This window comes from Anthonomus grandis, chromosome 1 (assembly GCF_022605725.1).
Source record: "Anthonomus grandis grandis chromosome 1, icAntGran1.3, whole genome shotgun sequence".
Classification (NCBI taxonomy): Eukaryota; Metazoa; Arthropoda; class Insecta; order Coleoptera; family Curculionidae; genus Anthonomus; species Anthonomus grandis.
The window spans coordinates 44,186,017-44,210,467 of NC_065546.1; the positions used below are offsets into that span (position 1 = coordinate 44,186,017).

Sequence of the window (24,451 nt, forward strand, 5' to 3'; positions counted from 1 at the left end):
TATATCAACGATTTGCTAGGAACCACTGTCAATCCAATCTACAGCTTTGCGGACGATAGCACACTTATTTCCACATTTAAGTCCGCCAAACCAACGACAGCCGCAAGTTCTCAGAATCTTAGGCAGCAACAAGTAGCTTAAACCAACAACGATATTAGAGCAATCTTGGAGTGGGGCGGTAACAATCTGGTCAATTTTAACGCTAAAAAAACGCAGGCTGTAGTATTTACGATGAAGACTAACCTTGGTGGCCCGGAGCTGGTTATGGCAGGGAAAACATTGCCAACGAAATCATCTTTACATCTTTTAGGAGTCGAGGTCACCAACAGTGTGTCCTGGCATGACCACGTTGCCGAGGTCGCCAGGGCGGGTTCCAAAAAACTCGGAGTGCTTTTCAAAACGAACAAACTGTATACACCAGAACAGCTGCTGATTCTTTATAAGGCTCAAATACTCCCTTCCCTCGAGTATGTCTCGCATGTCTGGAGCTCTGCACCCAAGCATAATTTAAACCTGCTGGATTCTATACAGAAGAGAGCTATTCGTCTTATCGACAAACCAGAACTGACAAAGAGTCTGGATAGTCTGGAGCACAGGAGAAAGGTGGCTGATCTCTGTTTATTCGACCGTTATTATCACGGTAAGTTCTCCTCTGATCTGGCAGGCCTGATTCCACCCAGGGCTGTTCCGGCAAGAAGGACGCGTCTAGCAGTTGCGACTCATCAACATCGAGTCCACCTGCCTACCCCAAGGCGTCGCTGTATCGGGACTCATTCATCTGGAGAACATCTTCTTTGTGGAACGGGCTTCCACCTCACATATTTCCCGACGCATACAACCTACAGCGATTCAAGATAAATGCCCATAAATATCTTCGCGCAAGAACCACTCCAAGAGTGACATAGGACTTTCCTCTTGTGCTTGTGTTTACCATAAAAAAAAACAGGTACAACCACCTATAAAAATCAAAATATAGATGATTTTATGAGGGTTTGTAATTAGCAAGAGTTTATATAAGTAGTAAAAATAAACAACTCTATATATTATTCTATCATAAACACAGACAGACAATTCACAATAATTCGGTTTTGAGATACAGTGAACCAAATAAGTTTAAATAAGGATGGTGATACATTACCCACGTATTAAATAAGGAGGAAGCATATCACCTGTTGCAGACGATATACTCAAGCGTCGTTTACAAAAACTAGGCAAGCCGTTTTACTCACACGTCAAACGTCAGCGTCGTCAACTTCATTACCGTTATTTAATATATTTTTTGTTGGCAACACTGAAAATATTCAGAGTGACCAACATCGAAAGGACACAACCACTATAAAAATGGCGGCCACCAGGCAGTGGTCATTTTTGGGTATCGTGGCCATATGCATTAGCAGGCCAGGTATATTTACCGGCAAGTGCAGCCATTTTACAGAAATTAGGTATTAAACCGAACCTTAAAATTTAGAAGAGTGAAAAATGTATTTTCGACTACAGTAAGTTAGTTTTATTATTTGTTTTTAAATTATTTGGTAATGTATTGTTAAATTAATTTAGTAATATCATCAGCCTTGCATGTTGTAGTATAGTTTTTGTAAAATCTAATATAGCTTTTTTCATATGAGGCCGTAAAAATAGGTGTTACATTTTGGTAACACTAGCTGGCTATGATATACAAATTTACAGTATATTGTAATAATTTTATGGTCGGTATTTTTTATTTTTTAGAAGTGGGTTTACTTAGAAGAAGTGATTCAAATGGCTGACGATGATGATATAGATGTGCACAAAATATATATTGAGCCCCCTGACGCATAAACGTGGTAACCGACAGATTCGGGTGATGAGGATGGTGGCGGCGATTGTTGGATAATTTTAATGGCCGACAATTATTGCCAAAAGTGTAAGTTGGTGCTTCGAGGCGAGCTTACTGTTGACGAACCTGAGCCCGAAGAGACATTACCGCGCTCCTCCCGTAAGGTAGCCAATCATGTATTTCTCCGCCCAGGGTTTGAAAAAATAACGTGGATCCAGGGCGACTTTGAGGAACAGACAAGGCCATTTGCTAAACGAAATTACCTAAAATATGATAATATGAGTTATTTGGAAATATTTGAAAAATGTTTAGATCCTGATGTAATTATTTCATTTTAAGAGTCTTTATGTCTGGGACTCAACAATGGGAAGCTTGCTGCAGCGGTATTCTATCTATATCTGACCAAGGCATTTAATTGTGTTGATCATGGAGTGCTGCTGTGGAAGCTTGAGCAGTACGGATTTAGAGGGCTGTCGCTTCAATGGTTTGATTCATATTTAAGGGATAGGCGACAGACTTTAACTGTAAATGGCGTACAGTCCCATTTTGTTTTTATTGTACATACATGTCATTTATGTGTGCAAGTCATATTATGTGCAAGTCTAAAGATCACAGGTAAATTTACTCAATTTGCAGATGATGCAAATGTGCTGTGGCATGATCTTAGTGCTGCAAATCTAAATGAAGAAATAAATAGAGAACATTGCTGTTATACAAAAAATGGTGCGACTGTAATAAATTAACTCTAAATGATGCCAAAACCAACATTATAAATTAAGTATCCTTGGGTACTAGTGCTTTAAATAATTTGAGTGAAAATAATTTTTCGGAATAGGCATAGACAGTAAATTAAAATTTGGAAGCCATATTAGGCTACTAAGCGTTAAACTATCATCAAATTGTTATGCTCCTAAGTCGGTGTCCCAGGAGGTTGAGTTTAGTGTTGCCAAAAATACTTAATTTGCACTAATTGAATCAAATCTAAGGTATAGATTATGTTTCTCGGGTGCATGTTGTGACCAACTTTTCAAAAGTGTTTTTGTGATGCAAAACGGGGCTTTCAGATACATTTGCAAAATTGGAGCGAGGGATTCATGTAAAGAACGTTTCATTTAACACAAAATCTTAACTCTACCTTCTTTATCCATATTGGAATCCGTTTGTTTTATTCATAAAAAATATAGAAATTACAGCAATGTAACAAAAATACATAAATATAGCAGTAGAAGGGCCAATGATAATTTTACCGATACCTAACAGTACATCAATAAAAAAACTTTTCTTTTCGATGGTAAAAAGCTGTATAATCATTTTCCTGCAGATATCAGAGAGATTCATAATAAAAAGCTCTTTCGAAAAAGTATAAAAGGATTTCTTGTTGCAAAAGGCTACTATCAAATATGAGACTTTTTAGCAGAGAGATTTTAGATGTACTGTGTCCCTTTTTAACATGTTTTAATGTTAAAGTTTTAATATTTTATCGATGTATATGTGAACTTGAGTTTGAATTTTAATATTGTAATTTGTTTATTTGTATTACATGTTAAATCTAGTTTTATTGTATTCTTACTATATTATGGTTTGTTGATTTTGTTTGTTTTTTTTCACAGCTTTGTCAACAAGATTGCTTATAACAATAAAGCTTATATTGATTGATTGAATTGGATTGTTTGTTGAAGAGTCTAAACAAATATACGCTTTTTTGTAACCATACTAATCCAAATATTTCTAAAGAGGAAATGAAATGTGCAGTCGGAATTTTGATTGTTACAGGATATCATGAGGTTCCAGAACGAGATTTCTACTGGGATTCCAAGGGGGGACATGAAAAACTTTACGGTAAGCGAGTCTATGAGAAAGGGCAAATTTCACCAAATTATTTGCATTGTGCTGATAACTTACAGCTTAACTTTGATGACAAAGTATGAAAGTTACGCCCGCTAATGGATTTATTAAAATCTAAATTTATTGAAAGTTAGATTCCTGAACAAGACTTAGACTGCGATGAGTCAATGATTAAATACTTTGGCAAGCATTCATATAAGCAGTTTATACAAGGCAAGCCCATAAGATTTGAGAACCAAATGAGGTGCCCTAATTCACCCTCTGGTTACCTGGTAAACTTCGATATGTACTAGGCAAAAAATCCTAGAGCAAGCACAGTCTATGAAAATCATTTTGCAAAGTGTGCTTCTCCATTAATGTCCATAATAGATGAGTTTCCCAAAAACATGAAGACGCTTGTTTTTAGATTTTACTGTGACAATCTTTTTACAAATTTTAATTTACTTTTTAATCTAAAGCAGAGCGCTAAGAAACTGGGGATATTCCCCAAAAATACTGCGATGGATGTACACCATGATGGTAAAACCTATAATAACCTACGGGGCAGTGGTGTGGCAAGACTCAACGAAGTCAAGCACAGTAAGGCGTAAACTTGATAAAGTGCAAAGACTCGCATGCGTATGCATTACAGGAGCTATGAAAACATGCCCAACAGTAGCACTGGAGGTAATAGTTGACCTAGAACCTCTTCATCTGGCAGTAGAGGGCGCTGCTAAAAGGGCCATGTTTAGACTAACCAGAGATAGAACGAACAGCAAGAGTATCGATCAGAGAGCCTGGACGTCTCAAACAAGATATATTCCTCTGTTTGATCTTCCCAAGGATGATATGAATGTGATGAATTTCTCTACAAAAATTGATAGCAAAAGTGACTGAAAAAATGGAACCAACCACCCAGTCACTCAAATCGAACACCATCAAATGGTACCCAGATGGCTCTAAGACCGAAAAAGGAACAAGAGCTGGAGTATTCGGGCCTGGCACTAAATACTCAGAGTCCCTAGGTAAATACACTAGCGTCTTTCAAGCGGAAATACATGCTATGGATGATGCGCTCAATTAATCCTGGACAGACACTATCTCATTGCAATCTTGACCGACAGCCAGGCGGTCACCGACAGCCATAGCAGCACTGAGCTTACATTTCATCAGTTCTATAATGGTAAGAGACTGTTTAGGGAAACTCAATGAGCTAGGAAAGAAAAATAAAGTCACAATATTTTGGGTACCTGGTTACACAGGCGTGCAGGGTAACGAGGAAGCCAACATTTTGGCCTAAAAGGGTTCCGGCTCTCAGTTTGTGGGACTGGAACCTTTCTGCTACTTAATATTATTGGAAGAACATTCCCCAAGGAGTTCAGCGACATCACCTAAAAGAGAATCGCTTCTCTTCCTTTGCTCGTATAAACATATTAAATGTATGTGTTTGCATATTGTTGTTTTAATGCAATATTGTGGACACTCACATATGTAGCGATGAAAACAGATCTTACATAATTTACAATACAATGTTTTGCAACCAACCTCGCAGACTTCATTTAGGGAAACATTATAAAATTCTTCTTTTGCATTTGTTACCTCATCAGAAACCATCCAAATCCAATTTCAGTTACAATATTTGCCATATCCATTTTTTTTGCCATTTTATGAGCTTTTACTATCACTTTATCTTGGTAGTTATCTGGTCTTTCCAACTTCAAAACTCTCCGCCACATCTTTGCGTCCACAAAATCTTCAATTACATTCATCAACTTATAATTTATATGAATATCAACTTTAACAGAGAATGATGTGTAACGTTTCAGCGTGAAAGCTGAAAATTATGCAATGACATATAAAATATGTAAGAATTTGTAATTTATAAAATACATAATATATACAAATCCTAGGCTCAACCCAACCCAACTACAGTACGTTACTTATTATTAGCATTCACTAATTTCCAGCTCTCACTGTAACATAGTACTTGTCTATGGTAATATAGTGTTTAAAAATAAACTTTTCAGGTATTATTTTAAAACACTATAAACAACAATATGGTCAATATTTTACAAAGAAACAAAGGAAAGTTCAGTATTATCGCGATAATCGCAATAATCGATCAAATTAGTTGGAGCTTTTTTACAAAAGTAAACAACCAGCCAACAAACACAAAAAAGCGGGAAAATTCGTGTCGTTATTCTTGTCATTCACGTCAAACGAACGGAATCGGGTGCTTTTTAGTGGCGTCTAGAACAGATTATAGTGAATGCAGATTCTACGGGGAAGACGAGGAGACTCCAGAACACCTAGTAACTGCATGCGAAACCGTTGCCGAAAATCGTGCTATACATCTTGGCAGCAATGAAGCTTTAGAAGGAATCATTCCGTCACTAAAGCTGTCACAATTACTAGCCTTTATCAAAGCAATAGGATTGTACGAAGTACATTGACTTGAGGCTAACATCAAGCAGCAATTAGAAGGGGGAACACAATAGATCTTATAGATCGCAGTGTAACTTCACTCTTATTTTAATCTAATCTAATCTAAAGCAGAAAGGTTACTACGCTCCGGGAACGATGAGAGGGTTCCAAAAAGCTGTAGGTTACTTCAAAAGAGTAAGATCGCTAAAAATAAGAAACGAGGAGACGTAGTTTCAACTATTGATAAGGAGGATGGTATACTTTTGGTAAAATGGATGGATAATAATGTAGTGACAGTAGCGTCTACATGTTATGGTATAAATCCAACTTCAAGTGAAACGTTACTCTCAGGCTCAAAAGAAAATCGTTCAAGTACCACAGCCAAAACTAATCTCTGATTATAATCGCTGTATGGGTGGAACTGATCTGATGGATCAGCAAATATCAAGATACAGGATTTCAATCCGGCAAAGAAAGTGGTGGTGGGCAATTTTTACCTGGCTTTAGATGTAGCGGTAGTAGCACCATTTAGCACCACTTAGTTAATTAGAATTTCGAAGAGAAATTTCACAAGCATATCTTACTACATACGGTAGTGCACCCAACTCAGCTGGAAGGCCAATGACTTCCGAATCCAGTGTGACACTCAAAAGGGTTTCGGACAATTTGAGATATGATCAGCTTGACCACTTGCTAAATACTATTCCTAATAATAAAAGACGTCTTTGTGCTGGGGACATTACATTTGTATTTATGTAGGACCATAAACGATAGCGTTACCAATATGTAACAGTAGTTTTTTTAAAAATATAAGTTTTTTTACCAAATAATATGTTACTACTTTAACATTAAACTATTTCTGATACAAATACCTACTTTTTATATTATTTTCATACAAAAAAAAAAGAATCTCGGCGTTAAAGGGTTTATAAAAATTTCTTCTTTGAGGCATATTGACTTCAAAAATATATTCACGTTGCGTAAAGGCGCTTTTGAATCAAGGGATTATTCTTTTCGTTAAAGTAATATTTTAAACTGTAGAGCAAACGACATCAGGTGTTAAAATTCACTTTGCTCCTGGCCATATCTAAGGAATTCATTTTTTCAGTGTAATAGTATAATTTTATACCAAAAGAGTGAACCACCGCGCTAGTCTAAAACCGTCGGTTCTTGCAGGAATCGCGGCATATCCGCAACCGGAGGTCTCGCGGTGATGGTGGTGGTGGGCACCAAAAAAAAAAGAAAAAACCAGGTACGACTTAAGCTTAAGACGTTCACCCACTCACGTGCGCATGTCAACTGCGATGCCAAAAGTGAACGGAATTTTACTTCTTCGCGGTTTTCTGCTGACAGTTTCGCTTTGGAGTGCGACAGATCGTCAATAATAAGCGACGTACGTGTGGGAAAAAGTGACGGCTATGGGGAAATAGTTTGACTTATCCGTTGACGTAACGTTATTATAGTACGATCCGGGCCAAGTTTCACTTTTTTTTTCATAAATTAAAAAGTGATGTGCGAAATTATGATTTTTCAAGTGTAGATTTTAATGTTGTGGATATTTTAATAGAAATTATTAGGTAAGTTGACCTGTGTGCTTTCTTTTTATATCTAGGCCACCCTGTATAATTTCAGCATGAACTACACAGAACTGTATTTAAAATAAGATGTACAGGGTGTTTCTTTATGATTTTATCGAAACTAGAGGATAACTTTGAGGCGCTTAAATATTATTACATGAAATTTTATGAAATTTATAGGGTCACATTAGACTGGGCCAAAAAATCAGACTATTTTTTTTTTAAAGATCTCTCAAAAATATGGTCAAGGTGATAAAAAAAAATATCGTGAAAGTTTTCGATTTTTTATATGTTTTCATTTTTGCGGCAAAGCTGTCAAACTATCGAGGTAAAAAAATGTGCTGTACATATATTACGTGAGTATTTATACATTTATGTAACATTTACTTTTTCCCTTTTGTACATGATATCATCACATTGTTCAAAATATCAATGTTTAAAAATTGAGTGCCAGCTCACTTTGCTGTACAAGTATAGGAGGATTTTTCAAATTATAGCAGTATTTGAAATCATTCAAAACAAGTGTCAAATTTTTAATCAAGTCTGCAGAAATCATGCGCGACGTTTAAATCAGTATATTCAGGTTGAAGGGAGAAATTTTGAACAATTATTGTGATTATATCATGTACAAATGGTAAAAATTAAACGCATTAAATCCTATTTAGGCAATTTATTGTTCTTTTACATTTAAACGCGTCTTAGGGCACTAGTGCCGTAGTCACACTTTTCCGGAAAATGGGTCCCTATACTCAAATGTTTTCAAATATTCAATCAACGATGTTGTATATTTATGAAATATCTATCTATAGGTCAGAAAATGACAGTGGTCTACATTTTAAATGTGCAAGAGATATGGAATTTTTTGCATTAATTTACGTTGACGACTTACTTATTTTAAGAACTGATGTAAAAAAAAAGTAGAAAACTTAAAAATAACATAAAAAAAGAATCTACTCAAATAAGTCAACAAGCTTTTTTTAAATTTGTTTTAAAACCATTTGTTATATAAATCTGTGAGTACTCAAATAGATGTTAGTGCTGAAATTAATTTTAAAAATTGATACTAAGCTATGATTAATTGGTAGTCTAATGTATGCGGTTCAGGGTTCAAGACCAGATCCTTATCAGGGTGTGAGTCTGTTAAGTAGGTACCGGAATAAGGCCAACTCCAATCTAGTAATTGCTCTTAGAATAAAGCTGAGGTATGTAAAAGGTACTAAAATTACCTTGACACTCCAGCTAATTTTATATGTGGGTTTGTAGATTTTGATTGGGGTGGAGATATTCAGGATAGGAAGTCTACAATGAACTATACATTTAAAGTGTTAGATGGTAGAATATCATGGCTAAGCGAAGAAGCAAGGATATATTTCAATTTGTTTAAAAAAATAGAGTATCTGCTTTTAAGCTTATCCGTGACTTAAGTTGTTAGGTAAAGAAGTTAAAGTCCAGTGCAACGATATATTAAAATGGTCACCCATCAAAACACCAGCATTTTACTTCTCAAACAATGTAAATAGAAGGTGGATGACATTGTTTGGTAGGTGGAATGCTGGTTTTTTGACGGGTGACCATTCTAATATATCGTTGCACTGGACTTTCATTAATGATCCATTCATAAAATTATTCGAAGATAGCCAATCAGTTAATAGGATCGCATATAACCCTGAAAATAATAAAATATTTAAGCATTATACCGACAATAATGTAGGTAGTAACATAAACGGTTCGAGGATAACAAAAGAGAAGATCTTTGAGCAGATAGTTAAACTTCCCTCGAAGCTTTCTCTACCTAACTATTTTTTAAAGCAATGTGTTTGCACAACTACCTTGCCATTGTATGTTCTCTTTAAATAAATCATTGGAAATTTCAGCGTTTCCTGATAAGACAAAGAGATAAAGACAAAATTAATAATTATTGCAGCGTCTGTATTCAGTCAGCCGTTCCTAAGCTTTTTAATTCTCTAGTTGCTCAAAAGCTTTGCTAAAAACAAATCTACTCTTACAAATTTGATTACAATCAAATGCATTAATTGATAGAGTATAGTATAAATAGAGTATAGTTAAAAAGAGTATAGATGGGCATGATCTGCTAGACTATATTATCTATATTGACGTCTCTAAGGCATTCGACCGGTTTAACCTTTGTATCATATTGGGGAAGTTGGTGGAACTGGGTTGTTATTGGCAATTAAGGTTGATCACTTAAATCCTCTAATGTTCTCAGAAACTATTAAAAACCCTTAAAAATGTGGGCTTCAATCCAGGCAGTTGATTTTGTAAACCTTCTGAACTTCTTAGAAACTATCAAGAAACTTTGGCTTTAACTGCTTGGAAGAATATTGTTTTTATTACATGTAAACCTTATGATCTTTGCAGAAACTATTAAAAAACTTTAGGTTTATCTACCTGAAAAAATTTCGTCTTTATTCCAAGCAGCTGATCGATCAAATCTTCTGATCTTCTCAGAAACTATTAGAAAATCTTGGCTTTAACTGCCTGGAAGAATTTTTTTCTTTATTCCAGGCAGTTGTTCATCTAACCCTTCGGATATCCTTAGAAAATATTAAGAAACCTTGACTCTAATTGCTTGGAAAAATTTTGTCTTTATTCCAGGCAGTTGATCGACTAAATCTTCTCAGAAACTATTAGAAAATCTTGGCTACAACTGCCTGGAAAAAAGTTTTTTCATAATTCCAGGCATTTGTTAATCTAACCAAGTTCAAGATTAAATAACAGACATTTTCGCCAAGCCTACAATAAATAAAGTATTGGATACCAAAACTAAGCTTTTTTCCTTCATTTCTTTTAGGAAAATATTTATAAAAATATGTAATTAAGTATATTATTATAATATAGCAATTTTTTTGCTTATTCGATCACAAAATTCCGCAAAAATAATGTATGCAAAAATGAAGATAGTGTCTGGTCAATATCCAGCAATCAAAGTCGATAACGCAGCATATGGAGTTTGTCAGCAACATATGTATAGTCCGCGTCCACTTTTATTTAATCAATATAATGCCTGTATCTCCTGAAATTGCAAAGGAGTTTTAATAATTTTCTGTCTAGATATTAACAATGAATGACTAAATCGGTTTATAGTGGGTATGAACCTCGACAAACTAAGGATTTTTTGCGAAAATTAATTAAAAGGTTAACTTTTAACGGAATCGAATTAAACTTTTTTCTATAATATATAATAAATATCTAAACGGATTTGAGAAGATTGCAAATTTCTACACAAGATTTGTTAAGTTGTTAGATATTATAAACGGCCATAACTGCCAAAGGATATGGATAAAACTTTTCTTTATAGCCGTTAGGACTTATAGCCCTTTATAATTTTTAACACCTAACAATTCAATAATGTTTTGCCAAAAAACTTTTGTTTGTAGAGGTTTGCAATCACATCAGATGCGTTTAGATATTTATTATACAGGGTGTTTTTTATATATTGCGACAAAATTCAGGAACGTGTTCTTTGGACAAAAATTCGCAAAAAAGGTCCTATAAACATAGGTCCTAAACCTTTTGGATTTTGAGCTACAGGGTGGTAAAGTTTTAACAAAAAAATACTCCTGTAGATATTTGTGCAAAGATTGGTATGCAGGGTCTGTGTATCCAGAGCCAACATACTTTTAACTTTTTATGTTCTCCAGTGGCGTGTGTGCGGGTTTTGCGCTAAATACTTTTATAAAGAAAAATGGTACGCCACTGGTTTTTCTTGTATTAAAAAATATTTTTAAATTCCCCGTTTTATTTGAAACATTATTGATCCCTTGGACTTTGTCCGTTAGATGCACGGTTTTCGCACAAAAAATTAAAAACCATGGACATGTGGCTCAGATTTGATTAGACTTTCTTTATTCTAGTAATTATTCGTTTTTTTTTAGTTTATTGCAATTTTAATAATAAATAATAAAATTTTTAATAATTAATTTAGTACAAAAGCCAGCCCAATTTAATAAAATTGTAATTGAGGATTTAAAACTTTTGCTTCTACAATCTTTAATTTAAAATACAAGTTTTTAAGTGATAAAAAATATTTAATTTTTTATTATTTATTTAAGTAATATTTCTATTTTTACAAAAGTTGTTCAAAGTGGGCTCCTCCAACATCAATACAAGCATCTAATCGACGTCGCATTGATTGGCGGACGCGTTCAAAAATTCCTGGTGTCTGCCTAATTATGTCACAAGACGTTATAATGCGATTACGCAATTCCTCCACATTATCAATAGGATTTCTACAAACCAGTGATTTAAGGTGGCCCCACAAAAAAAATCCAGCGGATTTAAGTCGGGAGACCGTGGGGGCCAAGGGTGAATACTTCCCCGACCTATCCAACGATTTGGATACGTAATATCCAAATACTGCCGAGCCACTAAACTAAAATGGGCTGGAGCACCGTCATGTAAAAAAAACATTTGCTGTCTCAGCTGAATGGGGACATCTTCTAGCATCGCTGGTAATTCATTTTCAAGAAATTTTTGATACACTTGTCCAGTCAACCTTGCTGGTCAAAAAAATGGACCGATGAGAAAGTTTTCAATAATGCCGACCCATACATTAAGTGAAAACTGGTGCTGATGACGGTTTTCTGCCACAGCATGTGGGTTCTCATAATGCCATATATGTGGTTATTGTGGAAGTTCATAATTGCGTCCCTGGAGAAATTAGCCTCATCGGTGAAAAGTATTTTTCTTATAAACGGTGCATCTTGCCTTATGCGTTCTTGCATCAATAGACACAAAGCCGTTCTTTTCGGAAAATCGCCTGGCAAAAGTGCCTGCATCCGCTGAATATGATACGGGTATAAAAGGTTTCTTTTAAGAATATTCCAAACTGTAAAGTTACTAATGTGTACCGTCTGAGCAATTTTCCTAGTGCTTGTGGTGGGATCTTCCTCGAATTCATTGAGCACCTGTTCTTCAATTTAAGGAGTAAATGTTTGGGGATGTCCGTTTTCAGCGGTGAGTTTTTTAAAGCTGCCGGTTTCACTTAGACGTTGGTGTAAACGCGTAAACATGGAGTGATGAGGAATAACACGATTCGGGTAACGATAACGATAGGGCTTCTCGTGCGTTTCCGTTAGCCAGTGCATAAATGAAGTGCATATCGCACATTTCATTATTTGTGTAATTGTTAGCCATTTTTTTAACAAAGTAATTTTGTCAACTGGCGGACAGTAATAGTATATGATTTAGAATTTAGTAGACTATATGATTTAAAATTTAAAATATCACAAAATCTTGCAAATGTCAAGTTTATCGTGGGCAGAAGAAGAATGTGGGAAAAAGATTAAACTCTTAAACAAGAATGTGAATATCGTCGCGGCGGCGTTGTCCGTAGTTACGTTAAAAAAAATTATGTTCACAGGCTACTTCGCGATTTTGGAAGCGTTAAATATTAACACATTACTCATATGTCACTTTTTTTAACATATTAAATAAAGTGACTATATATTATGATTATGAACTACAATGAAATTTTAAATAAAATTTAAAAAAAAACTTACTTTTTATAACGATCATAGAAAAAATAAATTTTAGCGATCAATCAAAGTAGAAAAATGTTTTCTAATTTTTTGTGCAAAAACCGTGCATCTAACGGACAAAGTCCAAGGGATCAAAAATGTTGCAAATAAAACTGGAAAACATAAAAATGTTAAAAGTATGTTGGTAAATGGCTCTGGATACACAGACCCTGCATACCAATCTTTGGACAAATATCTACAGGGATATTTAAGTTATCGAAAAAAAATCATTTTTTGTTAAAACTTTACCACCCTGTAGCTCAAAATCTAAAAGGTTTAGGACCTTTGTTTATAAGAACTTTTTTGCGAATTTTTGTCCAAAGAACACGTTCCTGAATTTTGTCGCAATATATAAAAAAACACCCTGTATATTTAAAAAAAAGGATTAATTCAAATCCTTTGGAAGCCTTTTTCATTTCTTTAACATTCAACTTTAATTAATTTTCACAAAAAAGAAAGTTTGTAGAGGTTTATAACCACTATAAATCAATTAGATATTGATTGTTAATATCTGGACAAAAAATTAATAAAATTCCTTGGAAATATCAGGAGATACGGGCATTATATCGATTAAATAACAGCGGGCAACATCGGATACTTGTATTGTAAACATAGAGGTATTCTATGTTGCCAAGTTGCTTTTTTTTATTAACTTTTTTGTTAAGAATCTTTTTTTGTTCTGAAAAATTTGATGAGTACTCTCAAAGTATATATTAGTTAGCAAATAAACGAAACTTTTAAAGAGTGCATTTTTTACTTGTTACAAATTAAAACACATTAGAAAATGTTGAGTGTATTAAGAAAAATATATATTAAATGAAAAATTGGAAAGTTGATTTAACATTATTGTCCGAGAGATGGTGAACTCAAACAACCTGGCCTGTAGTTTGCAGCTAAGGCTTACTCTAGGCATTCAATGTTCTAAGGCTTTATGCAAAATAAGAAATTATCCATTTATATCACAATTTTATCATTGAAATATTATTTCATTTTTTATGTTGTTGGTCCTTCCACCATTTTGTCATTAAAAAACATTTACAGGCGGATATGAGCTATACTCAAAATAAGAAATTATCCATTTCTTTTACCATTTTGTCATTAAAACGAGGTTAAACCTTAAACACAAAATTGTTAACTCCGAAACTATTTATCATCCAGGTTTGAAATTTTGTACACAGATTCTTTCACTGAATTCATTAAACACCTGTTTCACCATTTATTTTTAAATTAATAAAAAAAATATTTTTGAGGCAGATATTTTTTTAATAGGAAATTTATAAAATGCTCATAGCACTGAAATTATCCAACAAATAGATTTGAGAACTTGGACAAATATTCTTTATTTAAATTTATTGGCTCTTATGTTATATTTCATTTTTTTTTAAATTAATAAAAGAACTTATCTAGACTTACATTAAAAAATAAATAGATTTGGATAGGAAATGAGTCTTTTAGATCTGAACAACTATGGTTAAAATGTCCTGAAGATTTCTCTAATTAGTAAGCAAAATGTCGGCATTAGGATGGATTTTAAGACTTTTAGATATTTACTGAAAATTAGATTTTTTCCGGAACGAGAAAATGTCCTGAGGATGACTGTAATTAAGAAATCTAATAGTACAGTGAATGCAACATGAATAACATTTTAGAGAATGGTTTTATAGATTTAAAAAAAAAATTATAATGCGACTAAATAATAAATTTTGCTTAACGCCACACTTATGTACCAAGATACTTATTGCATTATAAAAATATTTTATTAAACTGTTACATGCAACTTTGCTATAAAATATTATTTCTAAAATTAATGGTTCTATTAGTTTGAATAATTCTTGTAATGAACATTTTTTTAAATATCATCATGCTTTTTGTTTAATGGGAATACTTCTATATTTTCTTTTTTAAATAAGTCTTGATGGAGTGGCCACTTTCAAGTTAAATTTACCATATTCATAAATGATTTTTTTTTAATATTTACAGAAAAAAAATACAAAATAGTTTTCTAAATGCTAGTTTATTTTAATAAATGTGATACGTATCATAAAAAAAACATTTTGGATGGGCTACATGATCTAAAAGTGTTTTTTTGTATGATATATTTCAAAACAGGGAACTATACAAAGTGCTACATCACAAGTTGGACACATATATCTTGATTCGCGTCTTCTTTTATTTTTTGTACAAACGACACATCGTTTTGTAGTGGACTTCTTTTGGGCAGTGGATGGAATGAAATTTGCAAAATGTCTTTCAGTTAGACGTAATTCCGAGTTTTCATCTAAAACTCTGCGACCTACCGTACGAGTGAAAACTGGTGTGAAATTTCGCGATAATTTGTTCATCAGTATCAGTATATTTGTTAATCAGCATTAGATGAAAATATTCAATTGATACATAATGCACGGTATTGCATTTATATAATTGGTAGGCATTTAAAACCGTGCAATCTAATAATTAGAAAATTCTTTTTTGTACCATTTCACTGATTTGCGAACGGAATCTACAGAAGAAAGGAGCATATCTGATTTATCGACGGCACCCATGTGTTGATTATAATCAACAATGCAGCTGGGTTTCATGATCCTTCTTCCTGTTTGATGGTCTGTCTTTCCTGTCTCCTCGACGTCAGATTTATGGCAACTTGACAACATGTTAACTTCCCTTTTATCTTGCCATCTTACTGCTTTCATCTCACCCTTTTGTAACTTCTCTGTGAATTTTGGCATGTTTTTCCTAGTTTTCTTCACAGTACCACAAGCGGTTGTCTTGCTTTTATACAACGACTCAAACAAATTGGGGCTAGTGTACCAGTTATCCACGAATAAGGTGTGACCCTTTTCTAGGTAAGGCTCAAGTCCTATCTTTATTTTAATTTAGCAAAAGATGAAATTGTAGGCTGGGAGGATATTGGAAAAAATGACAATAATAATATCATAGCATAAAATGTTGCTGCTATTATGGTTCGCGGACTTTTTCATAACTGGAAGCAACCACTGGCTTATTTTTTTGTAAACTCCCAACTTAAAGCTTCAGATATTTTAAAAATATTAACTGAATGCGTTAAAAAATTATCAGCTGCTGGTTTATTTATCCAAGGCATAGTGTTGCGAGTGGAATGAATACATATATGACTTTAGGAGCACTTCCTGTAGATGCTTTACCTACAATTGAAATTATAGATAAATTTAATACTTTGTTTGATTTGTTTAATTCTACAGATACGTCCCACCCGAATAAATTTAAAAATGCATATCAGGATCTTGATTATCAAGTTGAGTTTTAAATCACATGTGGCTATTTTTGAAAAACCTTGAAATATGCAATAATAAGGAAAAAATTTGACAAAAAAGTGTAAATTTCGTTTATGTTGGATGATATCGATGTATGGATTGAATTTGTTTTTAGCCATTACATAAAAGGGAGACATTTTGTGAAATTTTTACTTGAACTTGTTTGAAACTGAAACGATAATCGTAGAGAATATTCTTGGAAATGTTATACTTTTTGTTTAGTAAAAATAGTCCCTTAAGATTTTGAGATATAAGAATTTGAATGGAGTAATCACTTTTAAGTTGATAGATTGTTTTTAGACAAAATTACTAAAAAAGAGTAAAATTCTTACTTGGACTTGTTTTAAACTTTATAGATCGGAGATCGGATTATTTAAATAAAAGCCGTTAAGTAAGATAACTAATATAAAATAATTTTGTTCAGTAGTAGATTTTATGTGCTACTTAGGCTTAAAAGGAAAAAATTGCATTCACAACCATCTATGAAACGTTTTAATGAGGTAAAACTACTAAAAAATCACTCCATTCACATTAAGCCTTATGGTCCTAGACTTAAAATATTCCTTAATTCTATTATAGAGGGCGACATGCAACATTCTGATACTCATCTGACTGGTATCATGAACTTTCAAAATGGCGAACATATACTATCTTGGTAAAAACTAATTAAAAACACAATGACGGCTTTTGAAACTATTTTGAAGTAATCAGATATTTTCCAAATTGACGCTCAGCCACCATTTGGAAAAGTGTGTTAAATTTTATTTAAAAAATGTGCCTGAAATTGGCAGTGGGTATGGAGTATAACTTTAAAAAAACTTTTTTAATAATTTGGCTTAAAAAGTGGTAATTTTTCACTAATTATATCTGGAAAACTATTTTCCCAAAACATAGGAAATTTTTTTTCCCAAATTTAATGGAATTTCACGTAGAATTCAAAAATGATTAAACTAAAGTAATTGTGTGGTAGGTAAATTTTGATTTGATGTAAAAATGTCAGTTTGAACTTTAAAAATGACGGTCATATACCATTTTGAGTGCCCCGGGAGGCGGGGGGGAGCTGATGGGGATTCTTGACGATGGATGAACGCGATATTTTGCAGGAAGACGACATGCGTAGCGCCCTGGTTGATGATAATTTTATCGGGATTAATAATTTTGTTGCTGCTCATTTGAACGTAAGGTCCTTAAGCACAGGCCTTGATGAATTTAAAAATTATGTATTTTCTTATGCGTTTGATATTCTAGGCCTTTCGGAAACTTGGTTGTCTTCAAATTGTGATAGTAATTTTTATAATATACCGGGCTATAATTTCGTGAGAGAGGATAGAGTTGGCAATTGGCATTGGAGGGGGAGTTGGATTTTATATAAAAAAATCTTTACAATTTTCTCGAATAATATTCGACAATGTCAATTCTCCAGATTTTGAACATATGAGTGTTGGGTTTGAAGTGAGTGGTAAGCGGGTTTTGGCCCTTACTATATATAGACCACCTTCTGGAAATACCGTCACTTTTTTTGATACGTTAGAAAATGTACTGGCGCAAGCAATGACGCTTTGCGATTATATTTTGTTACTTGGTGATATAAATATTAATTTACTAAATGAAAATGTGAATACAAGAAACCTTAAAAATGTTTTAAATGTCTTCAACTTAAAACACCATACCTTACACACCATAATTTATTGACAAATAGGTCAAGTCTTATTGATGTGATTATTTCAAGTTAAGAACTTGAAGTGATAAAAGCCGTTTCTACACCTGTGTCAAGAAGCTTAACCGACCACAATTTAGTATACGCCATATTAAATTTTCCAAAAATACAAAACAAAGTAAAACATTTAAATTACCGTAATTATAAAAACATTAGTCCTGAGGATTTTCGCAGAGATGCTGAGCAAATAGAGTGGAACGGAATTTATTTCACAAACAATATTGATACAAAATTAGATATTTTTAATACAAATATATTAAATTTAATAAATAAATACGCTCCACTTCAACAAAAATTAGTTAAAAATGTTATGCCCTGGATAACTGATAGCATAAAACTTTTAATGCGTTTAAGGGATAAGGCACACAAGAAATATTTAAAAAACAAAACTTTGGGTAACTTAGAATATTATAGACAGTTAAGAAATTTGCTATTACACGGGAGAAAACTACTTATTTTAACCAATTTTCTTCAAAAAAAGAAAAAAAATTATGGGACAATGCTAAAAAATTAAATATATCATCCAATAAGACAGTTGAAATTCCCAATGAATTATGTGATCCAGAACAGATTTGCAACTTTTTTTCATCTACTTTTCAAGCTCCTAACTCTGCGTCAGATGACAAAATCTTTTTTTATTGTTCAAATGTCCATCCCAATGTTAATATCAAACTAAATTTTACGCTTATAGACGAGAATTCCCTGTTAAAGATTCTGAATCGTATATCCACTGGGGCAATTGGCGATTATGGTATATCAGTGAGGGATATTAAACTTTGCTTGCCATACTGCATTCCACCCTTATTAAATAAATTAAATAAATTCCTGTATTTTAGAAAGTTATTTTCCATTTTCATGGAAAAAAGCAATCGTGAAACCGCTAGCTAAAAATACGAATCCTAAAGGACTAAAGGATATAAGACCGATCAGTATTCTTTCGGTAGTTTCTAAACTTCTTGAAAAACATATTAATAAACAATTGTACGACTTCCCAAACACACAAATTTTATCCCATCGTGCCGGTCAGGATTCCGATCTGGTTACAGCACCTCTACTTGTTTAGTTTATCTTTTAAATGATGTTCGTCACAGTGAAGATAACAAACTAATAACTTGCCTAGCATTTCTCGATTTCAGCAAAGCATTCGATACGATTAGCCACAATATGCTATTAGCCAAGCTTCATTACTATGGACTTTCTGATAATTCTGTAAAATTTTTCGAACAATATTTAATAGATAGATCCTTTTGTGTGGAAATTGTGAGAGATTTTCAAAGCGTTCGATCTGAATTTGTACCAATTGCCACAGGTGTGCCTCAAGGCTCAATTTTGGGCCCTCTGTTGTTTTCCATATATGTTGCAGATATGAGCAATTCTATGGAAAACTCGAAAATTCAACAATATGCTGATGATTCTCAAATATACACTTAATTTTCTTTAGATTATGTAAACGAAAATATTGACAAATTTAACACGGACTTGAATAATTTAAAAAAAATCTCCGATGATCATAATTTAAAACTAAACTCCTCTAAATCCTATTTTTTAATGCTAAATATCAGATTGAGAGAATTAGGCAATTATTTGTTCTACAAATAGATAATATGCCTTTGGCCTCAGTTTCAGAGGTGAAAAATTTGGGTATACTTTTTGATGATTCGCTAACATTTCAAGCACATATTCATAATAAATTAAAAATTGCTTATATAAGTTTGAAAAAACTTAATTATTTAAAAAAATGGCTACCATGCTAAATAAAGTATCAATTATGTGACAGTTTAATATTATCGCTATTCGACTACGGTGATGTGGTTTATGGTTCATCTTTGACGATGAAATTAGCACACCAAATACAAAACAGCTGTATGCGTTTTTCTTACAATATTCCATTTAGAGAACATATTAAAAGAACATATTAAACCTCATTTAAATAATAAAAATATCCTTAACATGAGTTACCGTAGAAAACTTCATTTTTATACTTTTTTACATAGAATCTTAAAAACTGGACAAGCCTTATACCTTGCAGCGTTATTTAATCCATTTTCACATCAGCATCATACAAGATTTGTTAATAAATACGGGGTACCTCTACATCGCACTGCAGCTTTTCAGAAATCTTTTACATTTATAGGGATTAAATTGTGGAATGATTTACCAGATGAAGTAAAGAAATTTACTTATAAAAGATTCCTAAAATACGCTAAGCAATTTCTTATTAATGGGCAAAAATAACCTACATTTATCCAAACCATGCGTGCTGTGCTGTTGTCAAATTTTTCCGCAAAAATAAAATAAAATAAGATAGGATAACCCACAGATGTAAATAGCTCCGCACAGATGTAAATAGTGCGGAGCTATTTACATCTGTGGGATAACCTGTAAAATTAATACATTTACTGTTAGCTTCTCTTGTTTTGTCTCGCGCACGCCTTTCGCCCTTTTTTTTCTGCCATTTGCTGTTCCATTGAAAATCTTATTATTTACTTATTTATGTATAGTTTACGTGATACAGGGTTACCGCGCACAAATTCACATGATTTGTGTATTTTGTGTTATCGGCCACTATGGTCGCGCTGTAGTCCTTTTTGTCCTCGGGCTATATAGTATATAGTTGTAAAATTGATTGTGTATAATTTGTATATGTATATATTGGGCAAATAAAGAACTTTGATTTGATTTGATTTTGTAAAATCTTTGTAAATTTAAATCAAAATTTTTTTCAAGATGGCGCCCACCTCCCATTTTGAAAATTCGTAAATTTTAGTTAGTGTGGAGGACAATTTTAAAAACACTTTTTTTTTTAATAATTTGGCTTGAAAAATGGTAATTTTTTACTAATTATATCTGGAAAGCTTTGTTCCCAAAGTATAGCTTGTGACCCATCAAAGTTTATAGAATGCCAAGGAAATTTTTAAATTGTAACTAAATTATAAATTTTAAGATTTCTAAGTTGTGGGGGGTGGTAGGTAAATTTTCGTTTAACGTAAAAAATTATACTTTAAATTTTTAAAATGGCGGCCATCATATAAATTCAAATTTAGAACAAAATGGCGGCTTTTAAATATTCTAAAAAAATACTTTTTTTTAATTATTTGGCTTAAAAAGTTATTATTTTTAACTGATTATGTTTGAAAGACTATTATCCCAAAAAATGGCTTATGACCTATCAAATTTCACAGAGATCCCAAAAATGTGACTGATTTTTTTTCAGAAAGAAATGTGTGATTTTTTATAAATTTGGGCGTGGCAGGTTAATTTCAGTTTGATGTAAAAAGGACAGTTCAAACTTTTAAAATAACGCAAAAATGCCATATTGGCAAAAATCTAACTTTAAAAAAAGGGCGTAAAGTATATAGCGCAAATTTTAAAAAAATACTTTCTGTTTAAATAATTTGGCTCGAAAAATGGTAATTTTTAACTGAATATATAATCTGAAAAACTATTTTCCCAAAGTATAGCATATAACCCATCCAACTTCATGAAATTTCACCTAGAATCTAAAAATAAATCTAAATTCTAAATTTGCAGATTTTTTTTTTAATTTGGGCCTGGCAGGCAAAATTTTCGTTGCAGGTAAGAGTGTTAAACTTAAACTTTTAAAATGGCGAACAAATGCTATCTTGTTACAATCTAATTCACATCAAAATTTGACGCCTTTTTGAAATTATAGTTTTTTTTTGACGCTCATCCATTATTTTGAAAATTCGAAAATTTTAGTTAAAAAAATGTTTCTGAAGTTAGAAGGGGATTTGAAGGAGAATAAAAATATATTTTTTTTTAATATTTGGTTTGAAAAGTTTATCCAAAAATGTAATAGTATACAAGGTGTCTTATTAAACATAACGAAGTTTGGCACAGTAAAATAAAAAGAATGTGCACCAAACGCTTCACTACTCGCATTCAAACCAAAAATGACGCCTAAAAGTTATTTCCAAGAAACGGAAACGAATTAATGTAATGGGGTTGAATTAGGGCTCATTATATACTTCTCCATATACGTAAATCACTAAATATAATACAATAACCCACGCCGTAACAAAATTAAAAATATATTTAGTTCCTCGTTATGTAAATAAGCTTTCACGTCAATTAAGTAGTTGGGTCACGTCGTTACGGGGTAATAATGGGAAACAAATGAATGGGTACTGTTTGTTTCAGGAAACGCTTGTACCAGAAGTCTTTGACTGTAAAACGACGCTTTTTACACTGTTTTTTGTTAAATTAAAAAAAGAATCAAAAAATAAATTATATTTGGCTTCAAATTATGTATATTAGTACCACGCAAGGGATAATCATAAAATGCGCATCACATGATCTCAAAGGAATCTATAAACACCTGGACGTGAAACAATATCAACTTAATGACCGCTCGAGTAATACGAAAACTGACCTAAAAAACCGATGCACCGTAAGCACAACACAACACAGATTTTATACGAGGATCGTACACGGGCTTTCGACACCGTTATGTAGGTTTAATTTTATATAATCATAATTGTTACGATGATCTCGAGGCAACATTCTTTCAAAGCATCATTCATCGTTCGAAATAACCGTTGTGTATTATTAATAATGTTTTTTTTGTGTGGTTATGTATACGTTTTGGTGTAATATAATATATTCTTCAAGTGTTATTTATACAGTGTGGTGACTTTAACTGGAATAAATTCAGTTAAAACTAATCAAAATTTATCTCGCAAAATTCCTGAGACCCGTCGATTTTTGTTTATTTTTTTTCACATTTCAAGATAGTTTTTGTATTTTTTCACCTACAGAGGGAGTCCAAAATAACCCCAACTTTTTTTTTCTAATGGAAAGCCACTTTTTTTAAACTCTCATTGAAAAGAGCCTTTTTTCTTGATTATATTGCCCTATTTACTTTTCTGATTATCTAAAGGAGAAATTCGAAAAAAAAAATAAAAACCATTAAATTATTAAAAGTTGCATTTAATGTATAAGATGCTCAAAATGAGCACTACTTACTTATTGGCAAAGCCCAAGACGGTAATAAAATTTGTTTCTGACATTTTCTAACATTTCTGGAGATATTTGTCGGATTTCTTGCCTAATACGTTCTTTGAGTTCGTCTTGGTTTCCTGGTTTGCTCATATAAATTTGACTTTTCAAATGTCCCCACAGAAAAAAATCAAGTGGGGTGAGATCGGGAAAACGTGCCGGACACTCGATTGCACCCCTTCTACCAATCCATCTGTTTGAAAAATTGTCATCTAAATACTGGCGTACATTACGGGCATAATGTGGGAGAGCACCATCTTGTTGCATCCAGATTCTTTCATCATACAAATCTGGATTGAACTGACTCGGATATAAGGCACGTAAGACTGGAACTAGTTCATGTTCAAGAAATTCTAGATATCTTTCCCCAGTTAAAGTATCATTGAAGAATATGGGCCCTATAACTTGCCTGCCAATTATGCCAGCCCAAGCATTAGTTTTCTGGGGATATTGTGTATTAGTTTCCCTTACCCAGTGTGGGTTCTCGTCAGTACCGACAGTTCTGCTTATTAACATGGCCATTTAGGGTGAATGTAGCCTCATCAGAAAAAAGGATCCACTCCGAAGATATGCGATTTTCGTCAATGGCGTTCATCATTAATTCACAGAACTGAACTCTGCGATCTGGATCGTCTTCCAATAACTCTTGAACGGGTTGCATTTTATAACGTCGTTTGTTTGCACTTTTTAACATTTTTAGCACAGATTTATGATGAATAGAGTTTTCGCGAGCTACTCTTCTGGCTGCAGTTACCAGATTTTCTTCCATCGCTAACAATACATTTAATTGGGTGTTTTCATCGATTTTAGAAGAACTTTGTCTTGAAACATCCCCCACGTGCCCAACTTCTCGAAATCTGCTTTCGATTTTACTAACCGTACCTTGGTTAATAGGTGGCAAATCTGGATATTTCTGCCTGAATAAGTGGACAACCTCTAGCTGAGTACGACTTCTGTCCCCATAACCAATCATCATTAAGATTTCAATTTTTTCAATATAAGTTAACTTATTTAACAACTGGTTGAAATTCACTTTAACAGTGACACTACAACAATGTCAGGAAATGTCTCGATACCAATAAAATAAACAAATACGCCAAAAATTTACCAACACAAAATATTTCGAGACTTTCAATAATTTAATGGTTTTTTTTTCGCAATTCTCCTTTAGATAATCACAAAAGTAAATAGGGCAATTTAATCAGGAAAAAGGGCTCTTTTCAATGAGAGTTTAAAAAAAGTGG

The 24,451-nt window shown here is 33.0% G+C and overlaps 1 protein-coding gene across 3 annotated transcripts in view; it reads left to right on the forward strand.

The window, feature by feature from the left end:
• Positions 1-7,403: 7,403 nt before the first annotated feature.
• Positions 7,404-24,451, forward strand: part of LOC126743151 (chitin synthase chs-2) — a 76,021-nt gene continuing 58,973 nt past the window's right edge. Inside the window, exon 1 of one of the 3 annotated variants that reach the window (XM_050450129.1) lies at positions 7,404-7,641. The gene's annotated coding sequence lies outside the window, so the exon portion shown is untranslated. The remainder of the gene's footprint in view (positions 7,642-24,451) is intronic. The other 2 variants (XM_050450144.1, XM_050450136.1) reach the window with 2 other exon arrangements.